This window comes from Ranitomeya imitator, chromosome 1 (assembly GCF_032444005.1).
Source record: "Ranitomeya imitator isolate aRanImi1 chromosome 1, aRanImi1.pri, whole genome shotgun sequence".
NCBI classification, from domain to species: Eukaryota; Metazoa; Chordata; class Amphibia; order Anura; family Dendrobatidae; genus Ranitomeya; species Ranitomeya imitator.
Window position 1 is genome coordinate 889,753,938 of NC_091282.1, and position 27,942 is coordinate 889,781,879.

Sequence of the window (27,942 nt, forward strand, 5' to 3'; positions counted from 1 at the left end):
CAATTTATTATGTTAGGCCTTCGAAGCCTGTCTGCGGTCCCTCCTTCCACTAGGCCTCCACTGACCTGTCTACTGCTGCCCGTGTACTCCTGGAACCAATTATAAAGTGCCTACAGCCTGTCCAATTTTATTATGTTAGGCCTTCGAAGCCTGTCTGCGGTCCCTCCTTCCACTAGGCCTCCACTGACCTGTCTACTGCTGCCCGTGTACTCCTGGAACCAATTATAAAGTGCCTACAGCCTGTCCAATTTTATTATGTTAGGCCTTCGAAGCCTGTCTGCGGCCCGTTCTTTCTACTGCTACTACACTGACCAGTCTACTGCTGCCCGTGTACCCCTGGAACCAATGTTAAAGTGCCTACAGCCAAATATTTTGTTATGTTAGGCCTTCGAAGCCTGTCTGCGGCCCGTTTTTTCTACTACTCCTACACTGACCAGACCACTGCTGCCTGTGTACCCCTGGAACCTATTTAAAAGTGCCTACAGCCCAATATTTTTTTATGTTAGGCCTTCGAAGCCTGTCTGCGGCCCGTTCTTTCAACTACTACTACACTGACCAGTCTACTGCTGCCCGTGTACCCCTGGAACCAATGTTAAAGTGCCTACAGCCCAATATTTTTTTATTGTAGGCCTTCGAAGCCTGTCTGCGGCCCGTTCTTTCTACTACTACTACACCGACCAACAAAACACCTATATACATGTCCTAACTAAAGGCCATAGTACTGAATCATAAACACCTACAAATAATGGCAACGCCAGAAAGAACCATATCATAAAAAGATATAACTTTATTGGACACAAAAAATAAAACAGGAAATATATATTAAAATACAAAAGTATACTGCAGGTGAGGGTCACATAAACAGGAAAAGAAAAGGTGGATAACGCCTGGAAAGAGTCTATAAATGTATATAATCCACAGCTGACCTGCCATACAACAAGTACAGAGATACAACGAGTTGGAACAAAGTGAACGAGACCTTATGTCTAATAGGCCTGTATACGTATGGGGAAATTGAGCCAACACATACAACAGTAAAGGCCGACAGGGGTCCTGTAAGTTATTAAGGTAGCATATAACAAGTGGCAACAGAGTTACAGTGGGGCAAAAAAGTATTTAGTCAGTCAGCAATAGTGCAAGTTCCACCACTTAAAAAGATGAGAGGCGTCTGTAATTTACATCATAGGTATACCTCAACTATGGGAGACAAACTGAGAAAAAAAAATCCAGAAAATCACATTGTCTGTTTTTTTAACATATTATTTGCATATTATGGTGGAAAATAAGTATTTGGTTAGAAACAAAATTTCATCTCAATACTTTGTAATATATCCTTTGTTGGCAATGACAGAGGTCAAACGTTTTCTGTAAGTCTTCACAAGGTTGCCACACACTGTTGTTGGTATGTTGGCCCATTCCTCCATGCAGATCTCCTCTAGAGCAGTGATGTTTTTGGCTTTTCGCTTGGCAACACGGACTTTCAACCTCCAAAGGTTTTCTATAGGGTTGAGATCTGGAGACTGGCTAGGTCATCCCGTGACCCGTGTGCGGGTCAGTGCGGTCATCATGGATACCAAAGCCCCGCGATAGAAAGCGTGAACACCGCTGCAGAGGCCCGGTATCACCTGACATAGTCATGTGATGCAGTCACGTGAGGAGAGTGAACTATCATCCATGGAGGTATAGTATTAAAAACCGCAAACCGGAAGAAAAATTGTGCCGCAAAAGTGAAAGGAAAAAACGGGACCTGAAAAAAAGGGGGAAGGAAGAAGGCATATAATAAATTACATATCACATGAATGACGTATATAACCAAATAATTATGAATATAAAATAACATGTAAATCAAAAGATAAGTGTTAACAAAATATACTAACAGCCACCATACGACTGCTCCGCAGCAGAACAGTGGATCAAAAAGTGCAACAATATAATACATATATATAACGGAATAAAATACTAATATATATTAAAATATATAAATAAATCTATGTATATATATATCACACAATAAGTGATAATTAGTGAATAAATTAGTGGATAAAGACATATACAGACCCTATATAGAAATAGATAATCATATAAATAAGAAAGTGCCAAGTGCTGCAAGTATCTAAGAACAAAGGTGACGAGTGCTTCAAAGACGCCATCATGGGTAAGTAGAAGGTGAAATAAAGACGTCATCATGGGTAAGAAGAAGGTGGAATAAAGATGTCAACAAGATAAATATCTGAAAAATAAATATATGCATTCAATATTAAGAAGAAAAAACCAACATCAAGAAATTACCACAGCTCAAAGAGGATAAAAAAGAGTTTAATGAATTAAAAACAATAAAATAAATAAAACCGAAAAAACTAGTGGGAAATTAGCAACAGGACAACTGATGGTAAATATTCATAGTTCATTAGAGGAATGGTTGGAAACTATTATGATCGTTCAGTCCATAGGGTGAGATCGTTTCAATTTAAAAATCCATTTCGTCTCCTTTTGAGCCAGTAGGCGTTTCCAATTGCCACCACGTGGCCCAATAAAAACCCTATCAATGCCCCTGAATAAAAGTCCAGTGGGATCACATTGGTGTTTTTCTTTAAAATGTCGTGGGATTGGCTTCAAAATTGTCAAATCATCACTAGTCCTGGCACCTTCAATGTCTAATATGTGCTCCCGAATTCACCTCCTGAATTCCCTTGATGTCATACCGACATAGACCAGGCCACAACCACAAGTGGCATGGTAAATGACTGCTTTTGTAGTGCAGTTGATGGTATGGGTGATGGTATATTGCTCAGTTGCATCCGAATTCATGAAATCCTTTGTTTTAACCACATTTTTACATGCCACACACTTACCACAAGGTGAACAGCCCCAAGCCGGGCCTTTGGATCCGAAGATGAATTTAGTATTATCACCCTTGTGGTAGCTGTGGACTAGATGGTCACGTAAGTTACGTGCCCTTCTATAGGTCACAGCAGGGGTAACCCCAACTATACTCGATAGAGTCTTATCAAGTGACAGAATGGACCAGTGTTTCTGAAGAATCTTATGAACCTCATCACTACGGGAATTAAAGTCCAGGATGCATCTTACCTTTGTGTCAAAGGTCTTAGTCTTCTTAGGTTTATTTCTCAGTAGATCGCATCGATTACTTAGACGAGCTCTTGTGTATGCTTGACATAGGTTCATCTTGCCATATCCGCGTTCCATGAATCTGTGCTGAAGGTCACCGGCCTGTCTTTCAAAAAAGAGATCATTAGAGCAGATTCTCCTAGCTCTTAGAAACTGTCCAGTGGGGATGTTTCTCAGCAAATGTCTAGGGTGTTGAGACGTAGCATGTAGTAAGGTATTAGCTGCTGTTTTTTTCCTGAACAGGTCTGTCTGAATACTGCCCGTCTGATCGACTTGGATTGAAACATCTAAAAATTCGATGTGTTGATTGCTGCATTGATGTGTCAGTTTCAGATTTAAAGAATTATCATTCAGATGTTTAAAGAAGGTATCTACGTAGGTCATCTTGAGTGCCTTGCCAAATTAGGAGCACATCATCAATGTAGAGCCACCATGCTACAACCCCAGAACACAGAGGTGTAGGGTTGGACTGAAAAATGTCCCTCTCCCACAGCCCCAGGAAGAGATTTGCATATGAGGGCGCACAAGACGCCCCCATTGCAGTCCCCTGGAGCTGTAGGTAGAGGGACTCCTTAAAAAGGAAGAAATTATGGGTCAAGATAAAATTTAAAGCTGTCAGAAGAAAATCACAGAGTGCCCTGTCCAGACCACTGGTGTTGAGAAAAAATTGTGTGGCACGAATACCGTCCTCATGTCGGATAGATGAGTACAAGGACTCAACGTCACATGTTACAAGTAACATGTCTGATTCCAAGTGTATGCCATCAAGTTTCCTGAGAACATCAGTTGTATCCTTCAGGAAGGATGGCAAAGTTTCCACCAAGGGTTTTAAGTAGTGGTCTATTAATCTACACAAAGGGTCACATAAATTGTTGATTCCAGATACAATTGGTCTACCTGGTGGACTGACCGGATCCTTATGTACTTTGGGTAGTAGGTAGATCACTGCCACATTGGGTTCGTTGATCAGTAGGCCTTCCATCTGTTTGCAGGTGAGTATACCATCATTCACAGCTTTAGACAACAATTCTTTCAACTCAGACCTGAATTTAAACATAGGATTAAACGTCAGTCGACGATAACACACAGTGTTGTTAATTTGTCTATACATTTCTTTTCGTATGATTCAACAGGCCAGATGACCACATTACCCCCTTTATCGGAGGGTTTAATAACCACATCCTTCATGTCCTCTAGTTCTTTGAGAGCCGTCCTTTCACCCTTTGTAAGGTTATCCCTTTTAATTGTTTTCAGGATATCCTCAAGGTCCCTCATAACCATTCTGATGAATAAGTCAATCTCAGGATATGTAGAAACCTGTGGAAACTTTATAGATTTAGGGAGAAGATGTGAAGGGTACTCACCATTACCATTACCAGAATCAGATTCCCTTGCCAGGTCTTCTAGTGTTTCAAGGACTTGTGTATCAGAAATTGTCGCTGTCATTGATATATCCTCCTGTTTATGAAACATTTTCTTAAAGGTTAGCTTCCTAGCAAATAATTGTAGATCCTTTGTCACCGAGAAACTGTCAAACCTTGATGCAGGAGAGAAAGACAGGCCGAGACTCAGCACTGAGATATGGTCAGAAGATAATGGTATTTTAGATAGGTTAATTACCTTGGATGATGTACCAGGCATATTTGTTTCCTCATAACGGACTTTACCATTTTGCTTCCTTTCACATGGTCCACGGTTATGTTCATATCTCCACCTATTATACCTGACAGGATATCTCCTAGTGCTGGCAGATGATGTTGTCGACATGCCGGTTAGTGACGTGTCCGTAGAATTTTTAACTGATCCGTCGTTTTTCCCGGTCTTTTGATTATTCCATCTGAACATGCGGTTCCTATGGCCTATTGTAATATAAAAAGGGATCAAACCAGCGTCTATCCACCCCTGGACGAAGCATTTCAATGCGAAACGCGCGACGGGTGTGGTGGACGCCTGGTTATCCTGCACCTGACCTGGTAAATATGCATACAATGTAACTCTGTTGCCACTTGTTATATGCTACCTTAATAACTTACAGGACCCCTGTCGGCCTTTAGTGTTGTATGTGTTGGCTCAATTTCCCCATACGTATACAGGCCTATTAGACATAAGGTCTCGTTCACTTTGTTCCAACTCGTTGTATCTCTGTACTTGTTGTATGGCAGGTCAGCTGTGGATTATATACATATATAGACTCTTTCCAGGCGTTATCCACCTTTTATTTTCATGTTTATGTGACCCTCACCTGCAGTATACTTTTGTATTTTAATATATTTTTCCTGTTTTATTTTTTGTGTCCAATAAAGTTATATCTTTTTATGATATGGTTCTTTCTGGCGTTGCCATTATTTGTAGGTGTTTATTATTTTTTATTATACTACACTGACCAGTCTACTGCTGCCCGTGTACCCCTGGAACCAAAGTGCCTACAGCCCAATATTTTTTTATGTTAGGTCTTCGAAGCCTGTCTGTGGCCCGTTCTTTCTACTACTCCTCCACTGACTAGACCACTGCTGCCCGTGTACCCCTGGAACCTATTTTTAATTGCATAGAGCATCCTTTTTTTAATAGTAGGCGTACAAAGTCTGTCTGCGGTCCACTATTGAAATTGTCCTCCACTGCCCAAAGCAATGCTGCCTGTGTACCCCTGTGACCTTTTTTAAGCTGCAGTGAGCCACATTTTTGGTTAAAGGCCTACTACCTGTGTCTGTCTGCGCCACTCAATACAGCTGTGTTCCTTTGAAAAAAGCTGAGCGTCAATAGTCTTGTTTTCAGCCTCTAGGAATTTTAAAACTGCATTGGGGCTACAACTTTGGTAGGGCCTACTAACGGTGTCTGCCGCCCCAAGGTGTGCCCCAGGTTTCATCCACATTGCTTCGATCAGACTACTCTCGTTTAGTAGTTGTTGGAAACTACACTGCATTAGGCCTACAAATTGGGTATGGGGTGTAGAGACGGTGTGTTCCACTCCAAGGTGTTCCCCAGGTTTCCTCGCCATTGCTTCAATCTTAATGCTCTCGTTTAGTAGTTGCTGGAAACTACACTGCATTAGGCCTACAAATTGGGTATGGGGTGTAGAGAGACGGTGTGTTCCACTCCAAGGTGTTCCCCAGGTTTCCTCGCCATTGCTTTAATCTTAATGCTCTCGTTTAGTAGTTGTTGGAAACTACATTGCATTAGGCCTACAAATTGGGTATGGGGTGTAGAGAGACGGTGTGTTCCACTCCAAGGTGTTCCCCAGGTTTCCTCGCCATTGCTTCAATCTTAATGCTCTCGTTTAGTAGTTGTTGGAAACTACACTGCATTAGGCCTACAAATTGGGTATGGGGTGTAGAGAGACGGTGTGTTCCACTCCAAGGTGTTCCCCAGGTTTCCTCTCCATTGCTTCAATCTTAATGCTCTCGTTTAGTAGTTGTTGGAAACTACACTGCATTAGGCCTACACATTTGGTATGGGGTGTAGAGACGGTGTGTTCCACTCCAAGGTGTTCCCCAGGTTTCCTCTCCATTGCTTCAATCTTAATGCTCTCGTTTAGTAATTGTTGGAAACTACACTGCATTAGGCCTACACATTTGGTATGGGGTGTAGAGAGACGGTGTGTTACACTCCAAGGTGTTCCCCAGGTTTCGTCCACATTGCTTCGATCTTCCTACTCTCGTTTAGTAGTTGGTGAAAACTACACTGCATTAGGCCTACAAATTGGGTATGGGGTGTAGAGAGACGGTGTGTTCAACTCCAAGGTGTTCCCCAGGTTTCCTCGCCATTGCTTCGGTCTTCCGACTCTCGTTTAGTAGTTGTTGGAAACTACACTGCATTAGGCCTACAAATTGGGTATGGGGTGTAGAGAGACGGTGTGTTCCACTCCAAGGTGTTCCCCAGGTTTCCTCGCCATTGCTTCAATCTTAATGCTCTCGTTTAGTAGTTGTTGGAAACTACACTGCATTAGGCCTACACATTTGGTATGGGGTGTAGAGACGGTGTGTTCCACTCCAAGGTGTTCCCCAGGTTTCCTCTCCATTGCTTCAATCTTAATGCTCTCGTTTAGTAGTTGTTGGAAACTACACTGCATTAGGCCTACACATTTGGTATGGGGTGTAGAGAGACGGTGTGTTCCACTCCAAGGTGTTCCCCAGGTTTCCTCTCCATTGCTTCAATCTTAATGCTCTCGTTTAGTAGTTGTTGGAAACTATACTGCATTAGGCCTACAAATTGGGTATGGGGTGTAGAGAGACGGTGTGTTCCACTCCAAGGTGTTCCCCAGGTTTCCTCGCCATTGCTTCAATCTTAATGCTCTCGTTTAGTAGTTGTTGGAAACTACACTGCATTAGGCCTACAAATTGGGTATGGGGTGTAGAGAGACGGTGTGTTACACTCCAAGGTGTTCCCCAGGTTTCGTCCACATTGCTTCGATCTTCCTACTATCGTTTAGTAGTTGGTGAAAACTACACTGCATAAGGCCTACAAATTGGGTATGGGGTGTAGAGAGACGGTGTGTTCAACTCCAAGGTGTTCCCCAGGTTTCCTCTCCATTGCTTCAATCTTAATGCTCTCGTTTAGTAGTTGTTGGAAACTACACTGCATTAGGCCTACAAATTGGGTATGGGGTGTAGAGAGACGGCGTGTTCCACTCCAAGGTGTTCCCCAGGTTTCCTCGCCATTGCTTCAATCTTAATGCTCTCGTTTAGTAGTTGTTGGAAACTACACTGCATTAGGCCTACACATTTGGTATGGGGTGTAGAGACGGTGTGTTCCACTCCAAGGTGTTCCCCAGGTTTCCTCTCCATTGCTTCAATCTTAATGCTCTCGTTTAGTAGTTGTTGGAAACTACACTGCATTAGGCCTACACATTTGGTATGGGGTGTAGAGAGATGGTGTGTTCCACTCCAAGGTGTTCCCCAGGTTTCCTCTCCATTGCTTCAATCTTAATGCTCTCGTTTAGTAGTTGTTGGAAACTATACTGCATTAGGCCTACAAATTGGGTATGGGGTGTAGAGAGACGGTGTGTTCCACTCCAAGGTGTTCCCCAGGTTTCCTCGCCATTGCTTCAATCTTAATGCTCTCGTTTAGTAGTTGTTGGAAACTACACTGCATTAGGCCTACAAATTTGGTATGGGGTGTAGAGAGACGGTGTGTTACACTCCAAGGTGTTCCCCAGGTTTCGTCCACATTGCTTCGATCTTCCTACTATCGTTTAGTAGTTGGTGAAAACTACACTGCATAAGGCCTACAAATTGGGTATGGGGTGTAGAGAGACGGTGTGTTCAACTCCAAGGTGTTCCCCAGGTTTCCTCTCCATTGCTTCAATCTTAATGCTCTCGTTTAGTAGTTGTTGGAAACTACACTGCATTAGGCCTACAAATTGGGTATGGGGTGTAGAGAGACGGCGTGTTCCACTCCAAGGTGTTCCCCAGGTTTCCTCGCCATTGCTTCAATCTTAATGCTCTCGTTTAGTAGTTGTTGGAAACTACACTGCATTAGGCCTACACATTTGGTATGGGGTGTAGAGACGGTGTGTTCCACTCCAAGGTGTTCCCCAGGTTTCCTCTCCATTGCTTCAATCTTAATGCTCTCGTTTAGTAGTTGTTGGAAACTACACTGCATTAGGACTACACATTTGGTATGGGGTGTAGAGAGATGGTGTGTTCCACTCCAAGGTGTTCCCCAGGTTTCCTCTCCATTGCTTCAATCTTAATGCTCTCGTTTAGTAGTTGTTGGAAACTATACTGCATTAGGCCTACAAATTGGGTATGGGGTGTAGAGAGACGGTGTGTTCCACTCCAAGGTGTTCCCCAGGTTTCCTCGCCATTGCTTCAATCTTAATGCTCTCGTTTAGTAGTTGTTGGAAACTACACTGCATTAGGCATACAAATTTGGTATGGGGTGTAGAGAGACGGTGTGTTACACTCCAAGGTGTTCCCCAGGTTTCGTCCACATTGCTTCGATCTTCCTACTCTTGTTTAGTAGTTGGTGAAAACTACACTGCATTAGGCCTACAAATTGGGTATGGGGTGTAGAGACGGTGTGTTCCACTCCAAGGTGTTCCCCAGGTTTCCTCGCCATTGCTTCGGTCTTCCGACTCTCGTTTAGTAGTTGTTGGAAACTACACTGCATTAGGCCTACAAATTGGGTATGGGGTGTAGAGACGGTGTCTTCCGCTCCAAGGTGTTCTCCAGGTTGCCTTTCCTGAGCTTCTATCTTCAGGCTCTTGTTAAATAGTGGTTAAATGGAACAACTGCATTTGGCGTACTAGTTGGTTTGGGGCCTACTAACAGTGTCTGCCGCTCCTTGCTGTTCTCCTGGTTTCCTGTCCTGAAATTCCATTTTCAGGCTCTCGTTAAGTAGTTGTTAATGTTAGACTGCATTTGGCCTACTAGTTGGGTTGGGGCCTACTATCGGTGTCTGCCACTCCTTGCTGTTCTCCACTGAACAAAGCTGTGCCGCCTGTTTACTACTGTTGCCAATTTTGAACTGCATTTCAACTACTTACTGATTTGGGCCTACTCTCTGTGTCAGCCCCTCATTCCAGTTGTCCTCCACTGCAATGCCCCCTGGTTTCTCCTGTGTTACCAATTTTGAACTGCATTTAGCCCACTTTATTCTTTGGGCCTATATCTGTGTTTCCTCCTCATCCTGCCCATTGCCCAGCCAGTGATAGATGAATCTGCTGGTACATTGACCCATAACGCAACATTTCCCGTGCACGCTACACTGCAAGATTGTGACCCTGCTGAAAGTCAGGTCCCCCTTCCCGCATACCATACCACCTTACACGGGGACAAAGAGGAAGGTGCAGATGAAAGTGCAGGTTCCTTCATCAGGTGGGGGGAGGAATACTAGTTGGCGACGTCACTGGCACAGGGCCTCTCATAGTACGCAAAAGTGTTGCTGCCGATGGGAGGCGCCCCTGCCGTGCAAACACACCGCTGTACTTTGAGGGGCCCTGTGCCAGTGCCAATGCCAGCGAGTGGGCCCCCCCTGCTTGCTCAGGATCACAGCACTTGCAAAGTTGAAATACTTACCTCTCCTTGCTCCACTGCCGTGACGTGGTCCAGATTTCCTGGGCCCACTAATTACTTGAACCAGCCCTACCCCCCACAACTTTAGCCAAATGACCCCCAATTTCAAATGCCTTCCAATTATTATAAGGTAAATTACGATTGACAAGCTTCTGTAACAAGAATGGATGTTTTTGCCATTAAAATGGGCAGTGTAGGTGTTTTCCTGGCCTCCATTCACTGCCGACTATGCTCCCCCATTGACTTGCATTAAGTTTCGTGTTTCGGTCGATACCCGACTTTTCGCGATAATCGGCCGATTCCACTCGACTCGACTTCTAAGATAGTCGGGTTTCGCGAAACACGGCTCGACTCTAAAAAGGTCAAGGTCGCTCAACCCTACTGGTCACCATTCTGGTCACTCTTCTCTGAACTTGCTCCAGTTTATTCATGTCTTTTTTAAAATGTGGTGCCCGGAACTGGACACAGTATTCCAGACTAGGTCTCATCATTGCGGGACTGGCCATCTGGCAATTCTGGCATTTTCCAGATGGGCCAGTCCAGACATGAGCCACTCAATTGTGACTCTATTAATGATATCATTTCAAAAACCTGACCTGCACATCCAAACATAGACTGAGTGTGAACAGGTGCTGAACCCAGAGTCGCCAACTCGTATATAGTTAAGTAAAAAGGGCAGCACACTGCAGCGCCAAAACATGCAAACTTGAAAACACGAAATTTGAACTGCATTACTGCACTAGAAATATGAAAAATGAGAGCTTTTAGCGCATAAAAATGGCCATATTTATGTGTACCTCGTAGCCACTTTACGGCATCTCTCTTATACGAGGTCCTACGCTTGACCTACCTCGCTGAGAATAAACGTCTCCATCTGAATGGGTACATGTGAAACCTCTTCTTGGACTCAAATTCTCTCTTTCTGTGGAGGGGTATTGGACCTACTATAATTAAAACACCTGTGGCTAGGAGGCGGGGAGTGCACGATCAGAAGGCTAAAGAATACATTTCAAAAACCTGACCTGCACATCCAAACATAGACTGAGTGTGAACAGGTGCTGAACCCAGAGTCGCCAACTCGTATATAGTTAAGTAAAAAGGGCAGCACACTGCAGCGCCAAAACATGCAAACTTGAAAACACGAAATTTGAACTGCATTACTGCACTAGAAATATGAAAAATGAGAGCTTTTAGCGCATAAAAATGGCCATATTTATGTGTACCTCGTAGCCACTTTACGGCATCTCTCTTATACGAGGTCCTACGCTTGACCTACCTCGCTGAGAATAAACGTCTCCATCTGAATGGGTACATGTGAAACCTCTTCTTGGACTCAAATTCTCTCTTTCTGTGGAGGGGTATTGGACCTACTATAATTAAAACACCTGTGGCTAGGAGGCGGGGAGTGCACGATCAGAAGGCTAAAGAATACATTTCAAAAACCTGACCTGCACATCCAAACATAAACTGAGTGTGAACAGGTGCTGAACCCAGAGTCGCCAACTCGTATATAGTTAAGTAAAAAGGGCAGCACACTGCAGCGCCAAAACATGCAAACTTGAAAACACGAAATTTGAACTGCATTACTGCACTAGAAATATGAAAAATGAGAGCTTTTAGCGCATAAAAATGGCCATATTTATGTGTACCTCGTAGCCACTTTACGGCATCTCTCTTATACGAGGTCCTACGCTTGACCTACCTCGCTGAGAATAAACGTCTCCATCTGAATGGGTACATGTGAAACCTCTTCTTGGACTCAAATTCTCTCTTTCTGTGGAGGGGTATTGGACCTACTATAATTAAAACACCTGTGGCTAGGAGGCGGGGAGTGCACGATCAGAAGGCTAAAGAATACATTTCAAAAACCTGACCTGCACATCCAAACATAGACTGAGTGTGAACAGGTGCTGAACCCAGAGTCGCCAACTCGTATATAGTTAAGTAAAAAGGGCAGCACACTGCAGCGTCAAAACATGCAAACTTGAAAACACGAAATTTGAACTGCATTACTGCACTAGAAATATGAAAAATGAGAGCTTTTAGCGCATAAAAATGGCCATATTTATGTGTACCTCGTAGCCACTTTACGGCATCTCTCTTATACGAGGTCCTACACTTGACCTACCTCGCTGAGAATAAACGTCTCCATCTGAATGGGTACATGTGAAACCTCTTCTTGGACTCAAATTCTCTCTTTCTGTGGAGGGGTATTGGACCTACTGTAATTAAAACACCTGTGGCTAGGAGGCGGGGAGTGCACGATCAGAAGGCTAAAGAATACATTTCAAAAACCTGACCTGCACATCCAAACATAGACTGAGTGTGAACAGGTGCTGAACCCAGAGTCGCCAACTCGTATATAGTTAAGTAAAAGGGCAGCACACTGCAGCGCCAAAACATGCAAACTTGAAAACACGAAATTTGAACTGCATTACTGCACTAGAAATATGAAAAATGAGAGCTTTTAGCGCATAAAAATGGCCATATTTATGTGTACCTCGTAGCCACTTTACGGCATCTCTCTTATACGAGGTCCTACGCTTGACCTACCTCGCTGAGAATAAACGTCTCCATCTGAATGGGTACATGTGAAACCTCTTCTTGGACTCAAATTCTCTCTTTCTGTGGAGGGGTATTGGACCTACTATAATTAAAACACCTGTGGCTAGGAGGCGGGGAGTGCACGATCAGAAGGCTAAAGAATACATTTCAAAAACCTGACCTGTACATCCAAACATAGACTGAGTGTGAACAGGTGCTGAACCCAGAGTCGCCAACTCGTATATAGTTAAGTAAAAAGGGCAGCACACTGCAGCGCCAAAACATGCAAACTTGAAAACACGAAATTTGAACTGCATTACTGCACTAGAAATATGAAAAATGAGAGCTTTTAGCGCATAAAAATGGCCATATTTATGTGTACCTCGTAGCCACTTTACGGCATCTCTCTTATACGAGGTCCTACGCTTGACCTACCTCGCTGAGTATAAACGTCTCCATCTGAATGGGTACATGTGAAACCTCTTCTTGGACTCAAATTCTCTCTTTCTGTGGAGGGGTATTGGACCTACTATAATTAAAACACCTGTGGCTAGGAGGCGGGGAGTGCACGATCAGAAGGCTAAAGAATACATTTCAAAAACCTGACCTGCACATCCAAACATAGACTGAGTGTGAACAGGTGCTGAACCCAGAGTCGCCAACTCGTATATAGTTAAGTAAAAAGGGCAGCACACTGCAGCGCCAAAACATGCAAACTTGAAAACACGAAATTTGAACTGCATTACTGCACTAGAAATATGAAAAATGAGAGCTTTTGAGTCCAAGAAGAGGTTTCACATGTACCCATTCAGATGGAGACGTTTATTCTCAGCGAGGTAGGTCAAGCGTAGGACCTCGTATAAGAGAGATGCCGTAAAGTGGCTACGAGGTACACATAAATATGGCCATTTTTATGCGCTAAAAGCTCTCATTTTTCATATTTCTAGTGCAGTAATGCAGTTCAAATTTCGTGTTTTCAAGTTTGCATGTTTTGGCGCTGCAGTGTGCTGCCCTTTTTACATAACTATATACGAGTTGGCGACTCTGGGTTCAGCACCTGTTCACACTCAGTCTATGTTTGGATGTGCAGGTCAGGTTTTTGAAATGTATTCTTTAGCCTTCTGATCGTGCACTCCCCGCCTCCTAGCCACAGGTGTTTTAATTATAGTAGGTCCAATACCCCTCCACAGAAAGAGAGAATTTGAGTCCAAGAAGAGGTTTCACATGTACCCATTCAGATGGAGACGTTTATTCTCAGCGAGGTAGGTCAAGCGTAGGACCTCGTATAAGAGAGATGCCGTAAAGTGGCTACGAGGTACACATAAATATGGCCATTTTTATGCGCTAAAAGCTCTCATTTTTCATATTTCTAGTGCAGTAATGCAGTTCAAATTTCGTGTTTTCAAGTTTGCATGTTTTGGCGCTGCAGTGTGCTGCCCTTTTTACTTATCTATTAATGATATCAGCAGCCTCAAGATGTCAGTACTGTTAACAGCTGTGGCAGAGCAAAGAGCCTCTCCTCCATGCTCCATCACTTACTCTAGCAGGGGGAGGATATTTTTGTCCCACGCTCTGCCAGAGGCTAGCACCGCACAGATGATGTCGGTGGTGAGATGACATCACTGTATCCCGCCGCCAGCGACCATCTTATTGTGTGAGGTTTGTGGCGATATCATGCTATATAGGTGGAAGAATGTGTCAACATCCTTCTGTATGGGAGAATCTTTTTTGGCATCATACTCTCTGGGGGCCATGGATGGGGTATTATAGTGGGCAAGAAGACTAAGGGGCTTCAGTAGGGGCAAAATAACTGTGTTGGTCCGGCAACAAATACCTCTCTCTGTGTCTTAAAAGTTTGGAGCTGTAAGCTGTGACTGTACCTTTGTGCTATGATAAAACTTTTGCAAAGGGGTCCTGTATGTAAATACATGCTCAGGAGCATTATTATAAGGAGGCACAGTAGGAGGTGGATTTTTATAAGAAAGCACACGAAGATTTTTATAGGGTGGCACAATGTGGAATCATTATTGGTAGAGCACAGGGGGCATTATTATTACTGATTGTTATTATTATAATGCACCTGGGAGTTTGTTTTATTATAAGGAGGTTTGTTGTCCTTATTATAAGGGGTCAAGAAGGGATTATTATTTGCACAGGGCAAAATATTATTAAAAGGAGGCACAGGGGGACAATATATTTATAGGGTGCTGTGTACAGTTAGGTCCATATATATTTGGACAAAGACAACATTTTTCTAATTTCGGTTACAGACATTACCACAATGAATTTTAAACAAAACAATTCAGATGCAGTTGAAGTTCAGACTCTCGGCTTTCATTTGAGGGTATCCACATTAAAATTGGATGAAGGGTTTAGGATTTTCAGCTCCTTAACATGTGCCACCCTGTTTTTAAAGGGACCATAAGTAATTGGACAATTGACTCCAAGGCTATTTCATGGACAGGTGTGGGCAATCCTTTCATTATATAATTCTCAATTAAGCAGATAAAAGGCCTGGAGTTGATCTGAGGTGTGGTTCTTGCTTTTGGAAGGTTTTGCTGTGAAGTAAACATGCGGTCAAAGGAGCTCTCCATACAGGTGAAACAAGCCATCCTTAAGCTGCAAAAACAGAAAAAAAAACATCTGAGAAATTGCTACAATATTAGGAGTGGCAAAATCTACAGTTTGGTACATCCTGAGAAAGAAAAAAAGCACTGGTGAACTCATTAATGCAAAAAGACCTGGGCGCCCACGGAAGACAACAGTGGTGGATGATCGCAGAATGATCTCCATAGTGAAGAGAAACCCCTTCACAACAGCCAACCAAGTGACCAACACTCTCCAGGAGGTAGGTGTATCAATATCCAAATCTACCATAAAGAGAAGACTGCATGAAAGTAAATACAGAGGGTTCACTGCATGGTGCAAGCCACTCATAAGCATCAAGAATAGAAAGGCTAGACTGGACTTTGCTAAAAAACATCTAAAAATGCCAGCACAGTTCTGGATGAACATTCTTTGGACAGATGAAACCAAGATCAACCTCTACCAGAATGATGGAAAGAGAAAAGTATGGCGAAGGCGTGGTACAGCTCTTGATCCAAAGCATACCACTTCATCTGTAAAACACAGCGTTGGCAGTGTGATGGCTTGGGCATGCATGGCTGCCAGTGGCACTGGGTCACTAGTGATTATTGATGATGTGACACAGGACAGAAGCAGCTAAATGAGTTCTAAGGTATTCAGAGCCATACTGCGTGCTCAGATCCAGCCAAATGCAGCAAAACGGATTGGTCGTCATTTCATACTACAGGTGGACAATGACCCAAAACATAAAGCCAAAGCAACCCAGGAGTTTGTTAAAGCAAAGAAGTGGAATATTCTTGAATGGCCAAGTCAGTCACCTGATCTCAACCCAATTGAGCATGCATTTCACTTGTTAAAGACTAAACTTCAGACAGAAAGGCCCACAAACAAACAGCAACTGAAAACCACAGTAGTGAAGGCCTGGCAGAGCATCAAAAAGGAGAAAACACAGCGTCTGGTGATGTCCATGAGTTCAAGACTTCAGGCAGTCATTGCCAACAAAGGGTTTTCAACCAAGTACTAAAAATGAACATTTTAGTTAAAATTATTGAATCTGTCCAATTACTTTTGGTCCCTTTAAAAACAGGGTGGCACATGTTAAGGAGCTGAAACTCCTAAACCCTTCATCCAATTTTAATGTGGATACCCTCAAATGAAAGCTGAAAGACTGAACTTCAACTGTATCTGAATTGTTTTGTCTAAAATTCATTGTGGTAATATCTATAACCAAAATTAGAAAAATGTTGTCTCTGTCCAAATATATATGGACCTAACTGTAACTATAAGGAGTCACAGGGGAGCATTATTACTATGAGGAAGTACAGAGGGAACATTATTACTGTGTAGGGACACATAGGGGGCACTGTTATTGTGTGGAGCACCGAAGGAGGGTACGATTACAGAGGGGGCATTATTACAGTCTAGGACACTGGTTATAGTGCTCTGTTATTTGTGGAAAGGTGGTGGGATGTGGGAAGGGGGCTGGAGAAGCAGTAAACAAAGATGTCTTAGTGTTACATTTTGCAAGGATGAGTTAAGGACGGAAGAAGAGGTCATGGCGATCTGGGCCAAGTGAAAAAAAAAAGGGAAAATTAATGACCACCATCATTTCCTCTGTTATCTCCTTCAGTACCCTAGGGTATACCCTAGGATTTAGCTTCTGTCATCCAGAAGCTAAATGTGGAGTCTTGAGGCTCATTCAGTGTTCTGTGTACTCTGGAGGAGAGCTGACATCCAGAGCTGGGCCTTTGTAAAGCAGAGCTGAAATCTTATTCCTGTTCTGGCAGATTATATGGACTATAATGAGTACTTTTTTGTTTGTTTATGTTGAAAATATGGAAACTGTCTATGTCTATGTCTTGTTTTGGACTGGTTTTTGAAGCCTGTTTTAATAAACCAGTTGAAATTTAAATAGAATGCATTCCTGTGACTCATAAAGCAGCCGAGTGAGTTGATCTACCACAAGATGCATACCTTGGGATTAAGCACAGGTTTGGTGCAGTGAACAGAGGACACTATATACACATGGGTAAAAAACTGGTCAATGACTGGAAACAAAGAGTCACTGTAAATGGTACATTCTCTAATTAGGATAAAGACTGCAGTGCGGTACCACAAGGATCTGTGATAGATTTATAAATAACCTTGCGAATGGAATGAAAAGTAAAGTATCATTATTTGCTGATGATATAAACTATGTAGGATAATAGAAACTGAGTGAGATTGCATAATATTACAGAATGATCTGGATAAGATGTCTGCATGGGCAAACACATGGCAGATGAGGTTTAATGTTGATAAATGAAGAGTAATGCCCAGAGTCTAGAGTAATCCTATTGCTGCATTTACATTAAATGGAATCATACTCGGGACTACAGGACAGAACGATTTGGGTATTCTGGTTACAAAAAAGCTAAGCAGCAGTATTCAATATCAGGCAGCAGCTGCAAAAGCAAACAAGATTTTATAGTGGGGAAAAATGAGAATGAAAATCCATTAACCCCAATGTATTATTACCCCTCCATAAATCACTGGTGAGGCCACATCTAGAGTATGGGGTCCAGTTTAGGGTTCCACATTTTAAAAAGGGCATTCGTAAGTTAGAGTTATTTCAAAGATGGGTGTTAGGACACCGCCGGCGTCCCTGCATGGACACCAGCGTCTGTACTTTCCCGTCTGTGCTCCCTTGGCATCTGTCTGCTCCCAGGACCTGCGCACAGCAAGCAAGTCCCATGGGAATGGATTTAGGGCATGTGTGCGCACGCTCCCTGACTCTTCAATGGCCAGAACATGTGCTACCAAAGTCGACCTCAGCCAATGGCTGGGACACATCTTGTATATAAGACACTCTCCCCTATTGGGAGGTGCCTTAGCAACTTTAGTTAGTCTGTGTGTCTTCCGCTAGTTAGTTGTTAGGTCCCCATACTCTTGTCCCAGTCCACCCTGCTATACCCATATCTGAATCCTTCCTGCCTGTGCCTAGTTCTGATTCTGATCTATTTGACCTGTACCTATGCCACTTACCTACCCAGTCTAAACGTGCACCTGTGTAGCTGCATCTGTGATCCCGTACTGTGGCCATCACCTGTTCCTGTTCTGCTTGTGCCTTACCATCCTGCTATCCAGTTACTGGCTGGTCCTGCTTCAATGTCCCCCATGGGTGTCAGATGCCATGGCTCTGTAGGTCCTTTCTGGAGTAGCACCTGGCGTTCATATGGAGCCAAGTCTAACCCCACCATCAGGGGATTTAGCGAAGAGTCAGGTGCTCACTTAGGTACGCCCCCTCCAGGATCTCCCCGAACAGTGGCACAGTGGTTCCACAACCATGTGTGTAACAGTGGGCAACTATATTATTGCATGAGATAGAAGGTCTCTATTAAGATGAGAGATTGAAAAGATTGGGTCATTTTAGCTTAGAAAAAAAGACACCTTAGAGATTTCATTTATATGTATAAATAAATGTGTGGTAAATAAAAAGGACTTGCACATGACTTATTCCTTCTAAGCACCTTACAAAGGACCAAGGGCCATTTATTGCGTGTAGAGGAAAGGTGATTCCGTCAACTAAATAGGAAAGAGTTCTTTACAGTTAAAGCAGTCAGGTGGAAGAGGTAGTAATTGCAAATATAACAGCAAAAAAGGTCTGTCTGCTTTTCTCACAACAAATAGCATTTTAAATAAGCTAAGTTTAGAGAATTTGTAACTGGTGGAGAAAGCTTGACCTTGATGGACCTAAGTTTTTTTCAACGTATATAACTATGTAACGTCTAAGTTGACCTCTAATAAAACTTTTGTGCATAATGTTATATGCAGTATTTATCTGTCATATAAGTTTGTACCATATGAAATTTCACATCCTAGTGTAATCTTTAGGGCTCACACGCATAAGTGTAAAATACGGCCAGTGCTATCCGATGTTTTATCGCATAGCACTCGGACCAATGTTATACCATCGGGCAGTGCAGATCTGCTATTTTTTCTCATGTCGATTTGCAAGAGAAAAAAATTGTAGAAAGGTGGGAGTGTGTCCAATAATCGTACAATGAGAACCCATACAAGTCTATGGGTGCGTGTAATACATATCTGCTGACTCAGACAATGGAGAAGATGGAGAAATTAAATTCTCCATCTTCTCCTCACCTGAGCGTCGATTCTCGGATGTGAGATAATCGGATCACATTAAGATGACACTCGTCTCAAACTCTGACAGACCTCTGACATTAGCATGATGACATGACCTTTTGCGTGTTTGTGCAAAAACCCTTTTGGGCCTCATCAGCACTGGAAGTCCCAGCCTAGCATGAGGACAGGTGATAGTGAGGAGTGCAGTGGTCGGAAAGATGAGGTCAGTATAAATATTTTTTTTACTTTTACATCTTACATTTATTATTCTCAGGAGCTTTGAAAGATCTCCTGGTATTACAAGGGACATGAAATACGTGGAGTATAACTTCTTTGCAAATCAAATTTGCTGGTTACAACAGTGCTGACTCTAATTTTCCCTGATTTGCTCATCTCTAGCACAAACCATTGCCTGTTCCGATCATCCCTAGTACTAACCACTGCCATTTTAAAGTACTTTTCTGATCATCTCTAGTGCCAAATGACCATTTTAAAGATATTCTCACCCAGTCATCTTTTCATTTCAAGATGGTGCTTGTTGCTCAGATTACTTCGTTTACCCTTTTAATACTCAAGAACTTCATGAACACATATATTCCTTGCTTACTTGCTTCCTAATATATCTCATCCTTCACGGGTGCCAATATAATTAGATGTAATAATGTTATAGCTGTTCAGTGTATACCTTCATGGGAACTGTGTTCTTAAAATATTAGATCTTTCATTATCTTTTAGATACATTGCACCTAAAAGGTTTCAAATGTATACGTAGTTTCTATTTTTTTGTTACATTTCTAATTTAATTCATAAAAGCAAAAATCCTGCAAAGGGCATTGACTAAAAACTCTTTTTCAATACCAGGCAGACAATATAACGATAAAGAACAGCAGGACCAAATATTTTCTAAAACAGAAATACCGTAAGAGGTAATTGGCTGACAACTTTCTTAAGGTCTTAGGCTATATGGCTGACTTAAGCCAGCAAAACTTTAACATCATTACAATGCAAGAATGGTAGCATTTCTATCCAGCTAAGAAAAATAATTTACCCTGCTCCCACAGTGCTATCTTTCATGAGGCCACCCTTGGAGAGCATAGTCGCCTACCATTTATGAGGTCAGGTATTCTTAAAACATCCATACATAGGAAAAATTGCTGTAAGCTATTACTGTATACAGTTATACTTGTCATTGTGTTCATGTCGTGTCAAATAATCAACTAGTCTGAAAATACAGTTAATATATTATATTGGTATATATGTACTTAACACAAAAGAGACACAAGCATCCTTCATATATTCAGGGTATTATATTGTACATTTCCCATTGCAGTGTTAAAGGGAATCTGTCACCAGGTTTCTGCTATGTAATATGAGAGCAGCATGTAGGGGGCAGAGACCCCAATTCCACTGATGTCACTTACTGGGCTACTAGTTTAGTTTTTATAAAATCACTGTTTCATCAGCAGGAGATCATTAGAGAACTAATAAACTTTTGGCCATGTATATCATTCGAAAGCTTCTGTACACAGGAAGAAAGCTCAGCATTCTGAGAATGGCTAGATCTTCAGTAGATCAAGCAATTATTTTATGAAAATGACAGCAAGTAGCTCACATTGCTGAAATCAGGTTATCTGACAATACATCAGGCTTCACTCAGATGAGGCAACAAAACTGCAGTGAGAGATTTCCTTTAAATTTGATATGCTTAGAGCCTACTACTGTATGTGGTTAGCTACATAAAGAATTTAGTTAGTATACTGTCAGACTTTGTTAAAATTTAGATTAGACTTATGTGGGATCATCCATTGCAAATTCTGATGTATTAAAGCAGTGAACACCAACATAAAACCAACCCTCCCTGATGTTGATGGGATCTTGAGAAAAATCTGTTGAAAGAACGAATCTTTGCCAGGAGCTATTACATCTCTATAGCCAGCTTAACACCATAGATTTAAAGAGGTGATTGTAGGTTTGATGCAAATCGAATTTGTATCAATTTTTTTTAAGACTTTGTTGATCTTGAATTCTAAAAATTTGCTATTTGCCTGATAAAAGTTGCCTGAAATGGCCACTGCCATTTTCCACATTGAAGAAGATTTAATCAGCCTGAGAATGATCACATGTCCTCATGCTCGAATGAGCAGGCTTCCTCATAATACCTTGAAGCTCTCACATCACATGCCTCCAGAAAGCGCATTAGGGGGAAGGAAGCCAAGGAAGTTATGGACTGTATGGCACATCACATCTCACAGTGACACCATCAGAGTGAGTCAGTGTTCTTCATATTCCTCCTCCACCATCATCATAACAGTGAAGCCTTTGATTGTGGACTTTCCGTTCCATCACAGAAAAATATTTAGCATTGAGAGTCCTAAGTGGTTGATACCTTTTAATGGCTAACTGAAAAGATGGTAACAAATTGCAAGCTTTCGAGACTACTCAGGCCTCTTCATCAGGCATAGACTAAAAGAAATTCTGGAAAATCACATATTTATGCACAAAACATCACAGAAAAAAACCAAAAACCTGCTTTTCCCCTTCTGAGCATGCCCGGGGTAAGACCTCTCATTGGAGGTCGTCGGGTCACATGTTAAGGTACTGTGGCAGCTCCCATTGGTCCTCTAGGAAGGTCCGGAATTTGCTCAGATACTGTAGCAGCTCCCATTAGTCCTCTAGGAAGGTCCTGAAGTTGCTGCAGCTATAAATGGTTTGCATGGCCGCACAGACGCATGGCAGCTTATGTTATGAGCTTTAGCTAATCAGTGTTCTTGTCTGCTTGTGGTCAGGGTCTGGCTGAATTAAGCCACTAGAATACCGGCACCTCCGGTGAGGAGTTTGTATGGTGAATTCAAGGTTGGCGTAAAGCCATTAGAATTCCGGCTCCACCGGAGAGGAGGTGTTTGCGTGCTTGCTACTCCGTGACCACTGATTGCTTTTGCTCTGTTAGGCAGCTGTGTTCCCCTGTGATGCTAACAGGGCACAGCGTTTTCCCTTCTGTTCGACTCTGTGAAGTAACAGAGTTCGCTTCTACTGCCATATTGTTCCACCATTTGCTAGCAGCAGGTTGGTCTCCTGCACGGTGGACCCTGGGCTGCGAACGCACCAATAATAATATCTAAACATACTTGGTGCGTTCCGCCAGCCCTAACAACACCCATATACATTTGTGTGAAAAAGTGTTTGTCCCTTGCTAATTTCCAATTCTTTTTCACACCTAAATGTTTCAGAGCAGCAAACAAATTTAAATATTAGACAAAGATAACAGAAGTAAACAGAAAATGCAGTGACAACGGAGCTGTTTTATGGTGGTCATGACAAGGACATCCCTCTTATCCTTGTTCTTGACCACCCGCATGTTGATGCTGCATTGGGCTTTCCTCTCAAACTTTCTCAGTAGTTGCCCAATTAGTGGCTTGAGGAGGCCTCTCTGATTTTTTTGCATGCAACTGTACGTCTGGCAGAGAGGGCCTTAAAGAGTGGGATGCTGGTGTAAAAGTTATCTATGTAGAGGTGATAATCATTATCAAGCAGTGGGTGCATCAATTCCCACATAATTTACCCACACACCCCCAGGACAGGAGGGCATTTAGGGGGATTAATCCGTGTGTCCCTTCCTTTGTAAACCCTAAATCTGTGGGTGTATCCTAAGGTACTTTTGCACAGCTTGTACGGTTTAATTCCTTACCTTGCCCTCTTACTGGGCAGGTAATATCAGAATTTTAGCCTCCCTTCGAAATTAACCAGAGATTCATCTATACAGACATCTTTTTGGGGTAGTACACCTCAGCAAATTTTCTGCTGAAGTTTTCAACTACTGATTGATTTTTAAATAGCCGATCAAAGTTGAGATCATCTGGGGGATGAGACTACAAATTATCATTATAATGCAACAATTTTTGAATTGCTTCAAATTGTGTCCTTTTCATGGCCATACAGAATACTGGTGTGCTGTAGATTATATCAGTACTCCAGTATTGCCCAAAATGTCATAATCAGTGCTGCATTTACAGGGGTCCATCTGGCACATGATAATGTGGGATTTTGAGTGAAAAATTACTGGACATACAAATTTGTCTGGGCCGCCATAAGATTTATTATTGCCTTGCTGAAAAAGAACTTGAAAAAGTAAATTTCAGTGAGGCCTGTAACGTCAAATTGGATTCCTGGCTTGCCCATGAAATCTGGAATAACAAACTGACAATTTCTGGGGGGTGGAGTCCATACGTGATCAATTACTGAAAAGGTTGCCTTAGGTACCTTGCTGGGAGTCTCTCCTCACTATATGAGGAGTGGGGTAGAAAGGAAAAAAGAGGAATATGGGATCTTCCTCAGTGTCTGAATCTGTGTCGGAGGCAAGGAAAGCATATGGTTCCTCTGCTGAATAATAATGTCTTCTTGTCCACTTTTACTTTATTCTTCTAACCAGTGGGCATGTTTGTGTAAGTTGTTCTTTTACACGTGTATTAGGTTCTATTTATAATTAAATTTACTATAAAAATTAGAGAAAAAAGTAGATAGAAAAAAAGTAGATAGAAAAAAGTAGAGAAAAAAGTAGAGAAAAACTAAAAAAGTATGAACCAAACCAGAAAAAGTGTATGCATGGAAATTGGGATCACCACAACAATTCAGAAATAGTTAACAAAATACAACTTTATTAAGGGAACATTAAACAACATTCATAAAAACATTTAAAAACCCCATAATGTGACCTGGGGTAACGGGTCCATACAAATAACAGTTAAATACTGTAACACAAGAAACAACATTGCACAGCGCATATACATCAGTACATCGGTAACAAAATCAAGATTTCCCAACATATGTGTATAATAGAATATAATTCACCCCCACATACAAATCCAAGATCTATGAATTTGGTTTGGTTCATGCTATATGAAGTATGCAGGTGGTGATCCCCTAAAAGTGTATCATATATACAGATGGTGCCCGCTCATTAAGTGTGTTTTTGAAAAACTAAAAAAGGAAAAATTTAGAAGAAACACTTAGAAAAATAAATGAAAAGAAAACTCAGTAGAGTTAAAAGAAAATTGTATTAATTACAGTGGCTTTCACTACACTATTCCTTTTATTCTGCAAAGGAAAAGCTGTCACTAACTCTGGGACGTCCGCTTCCCTGATGTGCTAGCTATGAAGTTACTTGACGCTAACTCTTCTTTCTTTTTACTGCAAAGGAAAAATGTACATGTCTAACACTGGGACGTACGCTCACCTAATGCGCTAGCGAAGAAGTTATTCAGTGCTAACTGTTTTTGGGTGGCAAAAGAAAAACGGACTTCAATAACACTGCGAAGTACGCTCCCTTAAATGCTACCCAAGAAGTTACTCAGCACTAACCTTTTTTGTGCAAAGAAAAATAGACATCAATAACGCTGTGACGTCTGCTCCCATAATGCACTACCTGTAAAGCTAATTGGCAATAACTATCATTTTTTTTCTGCAAAAGAAAAATTTACGTCACTTACACTACGGCGTCTTCTCCCCTAATGCATTACCTCACTATTTGTAAAGCTACACTGTACTAGCTACTATTTTTTTTCTACAAGAAAATCAGATGTCATTAACACTGTGACGTCTGGTACTCTACCTATAGCAAAAAAATAAAAAATAAAAAGTCCCTTTGTGCAGGCACTGATCAGCAGCAATACTGATCAGAGCACTCCGGCCACGGTAAGTGCACCTGTTAGTGTTGAAAAAAAAAGTGCACCAAAATTGAGCACAAATGCTCAAAATACAATTAGGGTGTGCACTCAGGTCATGTCGGTTGTCGTGAAGAGGTTAATATTAATATAAGCATGAACCTGTGAGAGTGTCCTTAGTCTGTACTTGGCTAGTTCTTGTGTGCAGATGTTCTATGTGACTGGCTAAGCCATCATGGAACATGCCGTGGGGCGGCACGGTGGCGCAGTGGTTAGCACATCAGCCTTGCAGCGCTGGAGTCCTGGGTTCAAACCCCAGCAAGGACAACATCTGCAAAGAGTTTGTATGTTCTCTCCGTGTTTGCGTGGGTTTCCTCCAGGCACTCCGGTTTCCTCCCACATTCCAAAGACATACTGATAGGGAATTTAGATTGTGAGCCCCATTGGGGACAGTGATGATAATGTGTGCAAAATGTAAAGCGCTTCGGAATATGTTAGCGCTATATAAAAAAAATAAAGATTATTATTTATCTGCCATTTCCTATTACACGTAATATGGACTGATTCTGAGAACATCACGCTTCCATATTCCTGATTTCTGCTTATTTTAATAACTGTGTTCTAGCTATTTTAATGTTTGGGATAATCCTCACTGTCAGGCTTCATTGCTTCCCGGCCTGATACTGTGCACAGAAATATCTTATGAAGTTTTGTTTCACTATTCCAGATTACTGAAGTCATGATATTTTGTTGCATTGTTTTGACATAATGTATTGTCTGAAGAGAACAGGTTTGTTGTATTTTCCCTATTTATGGGTGCACAATAAATTGCATACAACAATTCACACCTCCAAAAGTCCAAATCTGTCACTTCATTGTAATAAAATATCATATATTCAGTCAACTATGACTATACTGTCACCATATTTTGCAGCACTCTGCAGACATCATCATCCCTGTCCATTGGGGCTCAATATTTAAATTCCCTATCAGTATGTCTTTAAAGTGTGAGAGGAATTATTATACTATTATAATTATTACTATTTAATACCCAAATTATACTACATACGTCAGAGGTGGACACGTACAGTTTGGGGCCCTGAGCAAGAAATGTTTCTGGGAACCTCTCTCTTTTATGGCAACAAAAAAAAAAAAAAAGAGATACATGTCATAGATGCTAGGTATGGACTAGACACATACCACAAAGACACCAGTCACCCATTAGGCACGTGCCACATAGTTGCCAGTCCTGTACTAAACGTCTATCACAAAGACACTAGTCACATATTAGACACTTGTCAAATACATGCTAGTCTTGCAACAGTCACATACCTCATTAGACCATTCACCCACCCGACAATATGCCACAAGATCCAGTCATTCACTGGATACATGTCACTTAGACACAGATCACACACTAGACACCTGCCACATAGATATGCCAGTCGCATACTAGGTATGACATATGTAATATAGACAACAGAGTCTCAGTTAATCCTGTGTGATTTGTACTTCAGTCTTAGTGTTTCCTATGTCACTTACGATATATAGCAGCCTCAATGTATCCTATGTGATATGTGGTAAGACGTGGGAGTCTCCCCAAATGTAGCAGGAATGTGCTGTGGTCAAATGAGACCAAAATTGAACTTTTTGGGCACCAAGGTAAACACTATGTCTGGCAGCAAATCAACACAGCTCATTACCTCAAGAACACCATCCCCATAGTGAAACATGTTGGTGGCAGCATTATGCTGTGGGAATGTTATTCGGCAGCAGGGACAGGAAAAATGGTCTGAGTCGAGGGGAAGAAAGATGGTGTGAAATACAGGGACATTCTTGAGCAAAATCTGTTTTAGTTTGTCAGTAATTTGAGACTGGGACAGATGTTCACTTTCCAACAAGACAATGGCACAAAGCATACTGCTAAATCAAAACTCGTTATTTAAGAGGAAATGTGTAAATGTTCTAGAGTGGCCTAGTCAAAGCCCAGACCGTAATCCAATTGAAAATCTGTAGTCAGACATGAAGATTGTTGTTCATCTAACTTGAACGAGCTGGAGCAGTTTTGCCTTGAGGAATGGGCAAAAATCCCATTAGCAAGATGTGGAAAGCTCATAGAGACTTATCTAAAACGACTTGCAGCTGTAGTTGCTGAAAAAAGAGGCTCTGCAAAGTACTGACCTTAGGGGGGAATAGTTAAGCACGCTGAAGTTTTCAGTTATTTTGTCCTATTTCTTGTCTGCGTTACAATAAAAAGAAAACAAAATGTTCACAGTTGTTGGCATGCTCTTTATATGAACTGAAGCAAACTCTGAAAAAAGCAGTGAAATTCCAGGTTCTGAGGTAGAAAAACATGAAAAATGCCAAGGATGGTGAATACTTTCGCAAATGACTGTGCAATTGACTGTGTACCGCAATCTCGGAGCATCCTATATGATGTATACAGTAGAGTTTCAATGTATCTCCTATGCAATGTATACAGCAGTCTCTGTTTATCTTATGTGATGTATACAGTAGATTCTCAGTGAATTCAATGTGACATAAAAAGCAGTCTGAGTGTATGCTATGTGATGTATACAGAAGAGTTTGTGTCTCCTATGTGATGTATACGCAGAGTCTCCGTGTATCCTATGTGATGTATACATTAGAGTTTCAGTGAATCAGTGATTTTTATGAGTTATAAAAAGCAGTCTGAGTGTATCCTATGTGATGTATACAGAAGAGTTTGTGTATCCTATGTGATGTATGCAACAGAGTCTCCCTATATCCTATGTCATGTATACATTACAGTTTCAGTGAATCAGTGATTTTTATGTGATATAAAAAGCAGTCTGAGTGTATCCTATGTGATGCATACAGTAGTTTCAGTGTATCTTACGCAATGAATAAAG

General features: G+C 41.8%; 1 protein-coding gene across 1 annotated transcript in view; it reads left to right on the top strand.

Annotated features, from left to right (window-relative positions):
• Positions 1-27,942, top strand: part of LOC138658195 (neuronal acetylcholine receptor subunit alpha-7-like) — a 343,558-nt gene that overhangs the window by 299,215 nt on the left and 16,401 nt on the right. The gene's annotated exons all lie outside the window — the stretch shown is intronic.